This window comes from Acipenser ruthenus, chromosome 10, assembly GCF_902713425.1.
Source record: "Acipenser ruthenus chromosome 10, fAciRut3.2 maternal haplotype, whole genome shotgun sequence".
NCBI classification, from domain to species: Eukaryota; Metazoa; Chordata; class Actinopteri; order Acipenseriformes; family Acipenseridae; genus Acipenser; species Acipenser ruthenus.
In genome coordinates, this window is record NC_081198.1 from 37,820,123 (window position 1) to 37,828,108 (window position 7,986).

Consider the following 7,986-nt stretch of genomic DNA (forward strand, 5'->3'; position numbering starts at 1 on the left):
TATTAGATGTAGTGCTATATTACTACACTGTGGCTCAGGGTCTCACTTTATGGCTGGTGAAAGCCGTCTCTTTTGAGGTGAGCCTCCTCTGACAGTGGTCAGAGGGCATCCAAGCCTAGGTGATGGGACCCATTCACCCCCATAAGGAGGGGAGACAGCTGCAAAGGGGGCAGTGGGGTGGAGGAGGAGAAAGAAAATCCAGGCAATTTAAAACTATCTGACAAATGATATGATAGGGAGGAGCAAGACTCTCACATACAACCCTTTATTAAGGATAACCAGAAGTGCCATTCATTTTGCTAATAGAACCTAACAGGGCTATATGTTTTATAAACTAGTACCAACGCTATTGTTTACTTGTATACTTTACTCTTTCTGTTACAGTTCATAAAGTTAATAAAAGGTTTCCACAAATATCATGACATTACTATTCCCTATATATGTCTCATATTCCAGGGTTTGCTTCCCAATATTATTATTATTTATTTCTTAGCCGACACCCTTATCCAGGGTGACTTACAATTGTTACAAGATATCAATCTAGGTAAAGTACCTTGCTCAAGGGTACAGCAGCAGTGTCCACCGGGGATTGAACCCACTACCGTCTGGTCAAGAGTCCAGAGCCCTAACCACTACTCCACACTGGATTATCAGAGATGCAGAGATGTATTTCTCTTTGGGCATTCATTTTTTAACAATCTGAAAATTATGCAGATGATGTGGCCTCAAATTATCTCAAACAAGGACCTTCTCCAAAAACTTAAACAGGAAGACATGAAAACCATCATCACCAGAAGGAGGTGGAACTGGGTTGGCCATGTACTTCGGAAGGAAAGCAACAGCATCACCAGAATTCCATTATGATGGACACCAGAAGACCAAAGGAAACGTGGGCAACCAAAAACAACCTGGCGCAGAACTGTGGAGGCAGAGGTGAAACAGATGGGTCAATGGGGCTCTGTGGAGAGAATTGCCAAGGACCACCAGCAATGGAGAACCTTTGTTGCTGCCCTATGTGCCAGTAGGCATGATGGGTATGAGTGAGTGAGTGACATTTTCACAAGTAACAAGTTTTGTTTCTGTACATACAGTATATTATTGCACAACTGGTGGATTCAGTACCTAAGTGAGGGTTGTGTAAGGTGACCACATGGGTCCACGTAAACCCTGACAGTTTGGGACAGTTGAGGCTTCTAAACTCACATCACAATCTAGTAAGTGTAATTGAACTAATAATTTGCTTAATTGGACGTTTTTACTTATTTTCAGCTCTGAAACAGTTGCAGATTTCAAGTTAGCTATAATATTTTATAAGTAACTTGAAATCTGCAACTTTTTAGAAGCTGAGAACAATTAAAAAGGTCTAATTAAGCAAATTATTAATTAAATTAAGGGTCTAGTTAAGTAAACTGAGAGCTCAGTTGGAATGAACACCAGAAAACACTGGGGTCCCCAGGACCAGGGTTGGGAAGCCTTGGTCTAGAGTATTCACACAGGTAAATGATCTTCAGTATTTAACAAGCTTCAGTATTCTTTCTTTCAGTTTCAGCAATGAACACCTTTTGAAAAAAAAAATAATTAAATAAAACATAAGGTTAAAAAAACCTCACAAGGCTGTGGAAGAATAAGCAAACTATTCAAATAAGATTTCAGTCTTAGAGTCACAGAACAAAAAAGAAAGATTGCAAATATCCAACATTTAATTAGCAGAACAAGTTATATCTAATGCAATAATATTGGCTGTTACATATAGAGTCATTGTTTCTTAATATTCCCTTCTAAGAATTGTGACTACAGAATATTGTAGACATCTGGTATAATGTATAAATGAATTAATTTTCAAAAGGAACATTGTGTATCATAAGTTAGCGTATCAATCACATACAAGCAGTTATTGCTGCACAATTTGGGAGTCACAGAGAAATTGATTTGATCCACCATCTCACTAAACTCTTTTTCCGCTTTGTGCAAAAACAGGATGTTTGGTTATATTTAAGAGGTCTAGGTAAGTGTTTCAACTTCTGTGAAAGCCGTCTGTTACTTGTGCTTGCAAGTCTAAGGTCGGTCTTTCTTTTGCTGATAGTTTGTAAAATAAAATACAGTAATAAGACTTATTTTTGACATTTACATTGGAGAATAATGTACAATTCTTTTAAAAATGACATACATTGTATACAGTGAATCCGTGCACCTGCACCCTGCCTTACAATTCAAGTGTTCATTTATACTGTCTGCAGCAGGAATACACCTTAACGCATACCCGGTGTGCCCACGACTAAATATATCAGACCATGGTGTATGGTTTTAGAATTATAATTCAATCCTGACAACCATGCTTTACACAGCGGCCTGAGAGTTAAACAAACAAGAAACTGACCAAGCAAACACATTCTTTTTAAAGCTATAGTGTCCCACTTTTAACTGCAGTCTTCACATTCTACTTTATCAGAAAGCAGAAGCTGCAGAAAGTTTGTTTACATTCCCCACCTGTACATTTAGCTCCACCCCCTTGAAACCTGATTGACACTCTGTGGGCCAATACGCCCACTCTTCCTACAACATGCAACAGTGGTAATGGGTTCGAAAGAGGCTCAGGAAGCAAAATAGAAATGATCATCAGCTTTCTAAAATATGTAAGATCTTATTTTAAAACTCAATGGCACAACTGTTTGTTAATATTTTGTGGGACTGTCAATAGCATGCTTCGGTTGACAGACATATTCCATTTTTATTTTAACTTTTTTCTAACGGTCAAAAACGTACCATTATTTTTTGTATTTAACAACAGTTTATAATGGTTAAATGTATTTCTCCAGATTTTACTCATCTTAGATTTTTTTTTTTTAAATAAATTGCACTATTTGAAAGAATCACATACTGGCCTATGTTGGCTCAACAAAAGCAGATCTTTATGAAGTGCTTTTAAAATGTGTCCGGAACAGTAGACTGTTTTTTGGACCTGTAAAGGGCTGAGCCTCCCACTGCGACGTTCAGACCTCTGCCAGTGACAGATTCTGCTTCCTGCACACATGATTGATTCATCCCATTTCCTGATTTGTATCTCTGATTTGGCCTCTTGGGAACATTATAATCATGTGTAAAAATGCACCATGCTTTATATCACTGTTATGCTGGCGGATAATTTGGAGGGAATTGGATGGTGGCAGTGATTCAAAGACATGCTTGCATTGTCTTCCTTTCCTACTGCTGAGCTTGTTGTCATGCGGCCACACATGAAACCCGCTTCATACGTGAATAAACTTTCCCAATTACAAAAACTGCCACCACAAACCCACACGTCCGCCTGAAAGACCCTTACTCTGTTATGAAGACGCCCACACAGCTCTGTTCTGAACAATTCTGACTCTCACAGCTGCCAAAGTTACCCTGTTATTCGGCACTCAGCTAGCCATGCATACAAAGGCGCCATTCACCCCTTCCTCTGACACCACCCACACAGCCAACTAGGCACTGCTCCCAACCTAATGTATTTCTATGTGTGTCTGTCTGTGTGTGCGTGTAGACTATATGTGAGTGTATGCATGTGTATGCCTCATTAGCACATGAGATTCAAAATGTAATTACAATAGGTAGTACTTTACACCGCTACCTATTAGTGCATTAACAATGTTATTACTGTGGAACAACATGTGCAATTACAGTGTCATTAGAGAAACTCAATATAAAAGGTTACCAAGACAAATATCTTATATAGAATACAAATATAACCTTGGGTTTCCTAGCTATCTTCTTTTAGTTGAAGCCAGACAGATAATACGTTTTTAGATAATTTCTCATAAATGTGTCATATAAAAAATATCCTTTATCCATCACGGTAGTTGGCCTCTTTATATTAACATTTCAAAGTGCTCTTCTGTAATATATTTACAGTGAACACGTTTGTTTTAATACCCAAACCAATTTTATAGAAATTACAAAAAGAGCAGTAAAACAATAAGGGGCTTGCTACCATATATATATCAACAAAAATCATGAGAACTTTCAACAGGAACAAAATGTATTATTCTTTCATTACTGGAGCATGCAGGTGTTACAGCAATAAGAACTACAGCAATTGTTTTCTACTAAAGAACGTGACCTGGGATTTGTGTGGTTGGAGAGGGCATCGAATTAGATTAATCTTGACCCTGTCTTCCTGCAGGCCTGCAATATAGTCAATCACCTTCCTGAGAATATATTTTAAGATATTAACACCTCCACTGACCTCTGTTACAGTAACTGTGGAATTTGTGAGTGTGGGTGAAGTAGGGGGATGTAGAAGCACTGTAGCAGTTTTGCCTGGACTCTCTAAAAACCCTTTTTAAGGCCTTGCAAATGTTTTCCCTTAATTATCTCTACCAATTAAATGAGTTAATAAATAACCAAGGTTTTGACATTCATTTTCCTCCCACTTATTAGCATTTGTACCATTATCAGCGGCCTACTGTATACTGAGACTATTTTCTCGGAATTTAAAAGAGAACCAGTGATTCCGGCTCATTCTTATTCATTCTAAGAAATATACAGTTGACCTTTTCAACTGATTAATCAATTAATCCCATATCCTCACATTCAGTAAAATAAGTAAAACAGATTCTATAGAGACTGCATCTTTCTCTACTAATACAAAGTTATTTACACACCCTGAATCACTCTTTATACATCTGTTAACACATCCTTTCAGTTGGCCCTAATGCACCAAGTAGGAATGAAAAAAGACAGAACTGCACTCTTCCAAAACTCCAAATCAAACTATTGCTCATGTTCATGCCTATATAAATACCCACACAACTAATATATGTTATTATATGTCCATCTCGCGCAGTCATATGTGGGACAACCTGCTTGCCTTACCTACAACACCACACCCACCAGTGAGGTGATAGGGGAAATCTAGTGGGTACAAAATACACTCTTGGTTAATAAAGTGATAACAGCCATGTTCGGAAATACAGTCTATTTAATGCTGCTAAATCAGGAGTCACTGACACTCCGTAGGAAGGACTAGCTTGAAGGAGGTTGGGCACGAAGCGGCAACCTTGTACACCACAAGCAATCACCTTAACCACTATACAAAAGAGCCAGGCTCATCTGCATTCGTGGTTATAGAGCTTTTAACTTTAATCTCATTTCACAGACATGGGACATAATCTGTAACAAAGCACATTATTGCAAAGACAACTCCAGACATCTTGCTGCATGAACAGCTATAATCTGGGAAAGGTAATACAATCCTTCCTTTTTATCCGCAATGCAGGGACAGCAAAACTCCACAACTTTCCAGTGGACAAGAAAGTACCCTACACAGATTCCCCAAAAACCAGAAGCTTTGGAAGGTTTAGCAGAGGGACTAGATATTATTATAGTGTTGCCACCATCCTACATGAAGTGTCTAATTTAAAAGATGTTCCTTGTTTGACAGGCACTTTGAAACCCAGCATTCAATGTCAACACTCAGTAAGCTAGTGTCTGTAGAGTCCTTAGTCTCTGCTATAGACTATTCAAGTGGAGTAAGACTACACAAGCACTGATGAGCTTCTCCACACTGGAGACTTGCTCTTGGAGGACCACACTCTTATAGCCTGGTTACACAATGTGATGCTCACAGAGCTCCCATCTCTGAGAGTAACATCACAGGCTATCACAAGACTAATTAACTGGACCATTGACAAACAGGAGACCGGTGAATTCAGACTGCCCTGAATTCTATTTTCAAGCAACTGCTTTGGTCTTCACAGCTTCAGGAATCTGTTGAACAAAAGAGACATGCATGAATCACATTGTTCACTGTTGTCCATGGCGGTTTGTACACAACAGCATCAATGTTGATGTAACTCGACTCAACACAGTCAAACGCGATGCTACACAATTGTCTCGCACTGATCTACTGTACATGTAGCCCACAGTATCAGTGCCTGTAGTTGCATGAGAATCCCCAATGAACTTTAACAATGACCTCTTAAACAAGTATTTGTTAGACAGTATGCAAGTAATAAAAAAGTGTAATGAACTGCAAAATGCTGCCTCCTTACTAAACAACCACAGTGTCAAAGAGTAAGGAGCTTTAAATCTTATTTTAGTTTTACATTTCCCTTACTATTAAGTGGCTATGGGCTCTGTGTTATCCAATACAGAGTCATTATTATTTTTCTACTCTATTCTAGGGTAGATGGGGTTGATAGTTATATTGGCACGTGATCTGAATGGAACGAGGAAGGCTATGCAGTCCTGGCACTTAGAATTCTCCAGACAAGCTCAAAGCACCTCAAAGCTGGTTAAAGGCAGATTTGGAGAACAATTATAATGACTCAGTGATTTAGAAACAAAACCCAGAACAACTCAAAATGTCATGTAATTGACCTACTCTTTATATCAAGGTGAGCACAGAAAGTTAAACGATCTTAACCATTCCTTAAAAAAGGACTCGAATTCGAATGCCTTTGAATGCATATAGCTATTTCAAACTTCCTTGTGGTAACCTTTCTGACACTTGTTCTTAAATGCATTGCTATGAAATGCATTATACTTGGGATCCAGCATCAAACAGGATAGCTAACCCAATAGGTGGCACAGGGGCCTGAACTACACTTTTCATTTTGAATTGCTCAGATGCCAGTATTACCCCGTAAGCCTTTGCACATCTGTCCCTGTCTGCAAAAGCACTTTCCTACTCGAATTGCATTGCTCTAAAAAAGGTCTTTATTGGTTGCCTCACCCCTTTCACACCTCTTGCTTGACGCCTTGTAGCACTGTGTGATGTTAGAAGATTATTTTATCAAGTGGTTTCCTAATGAAATGGAAATAAGGCCCTTTTAAAAAACAAAACAAAACATACAGCTCTTGCCGTGAAGCATTCTTCTTCAAGAAACACAGAGCATAGTTTTTCCATAACAAGAGTTTTTTTTTCCACAGTGGTAGCGTATGTCTGTCAAACACAACAGTACTCGCAATTTAAATATAGTCACTGTTTTTTTTTTTCTATCACACCTTGTAAAAGGTGTTTTATTGTGTGAATAGGACAAAGACACTGAAGCAGACTTGTAGAGGTTGATGTAAACATGTTTTTTATTGTTATTATTTTGTCCCAAGACTGTGTTTTAAACTTCTCAGTCAGATTTCAAATATAACATTTTCTCAAGTGTGTAGGTGTGCCTGTCACAGAGAGTGGTTACCAACCTTCTGTCAAAACTAAGTACTCTGAAAACAAGTTTGTATACACTGCTGACACAGTTGTAAATACAAAATTAGAGCTATCAGTACTTACAAAAAAATATGTGTGGCAAGCAGACAGATGAACAATATCCCATGATTTCGATACTCAATAACTTGTGGTAAATAATGTTATATGCATTGTCACAATTGGAGAAGTTAGTGTGACAGCTGCAAGTACATTAAACAGACTGATAACCCCAGACTGTTACTGTGAGGGAGGGTATGAGGCTTATGTCCATAAAATCCAGTCTTATTTTCTCAGACTGGTTGTTTAAATAGCGTCCCCATTTCCTCTCATATTCATAATCCTACAGTGCTGTCAACCAAGCTTGTAAAGAGAATCGGTGAAGTCATTCAAGCATAATTTCCAGGAGGAGGCTAAAATTAGGGCACCTAGATATCAATCAACCAAATGAGTCAATAGATTTTGCTGGAGTCTGAACCTTGTAATTTTAGAGGTGCTTTCAATATTTATTTGTGCTATTCTGCTGGTGAAAAAATAGTATCTTATATGTGAAAGCGTTATACAGAGAATTCATATCATTATTATTAAGAAATGATTTGCCCAGGATCTTCCAGCTTGACCAAATTTCTCACAAAGTAATTCGTTGTAGCCCAATATTACTGTTAAGAGGGGCTGAGACACACAAGTGAGGCAATGACTGGGCTGAGATCGTCTTCTGCATGTCACCATCCTCTTATTATCAGCACGTTGAAATGTCTCAGACAGAATATATTGTGAGTCAATGCTGGTTAATATCACACGCATTTATT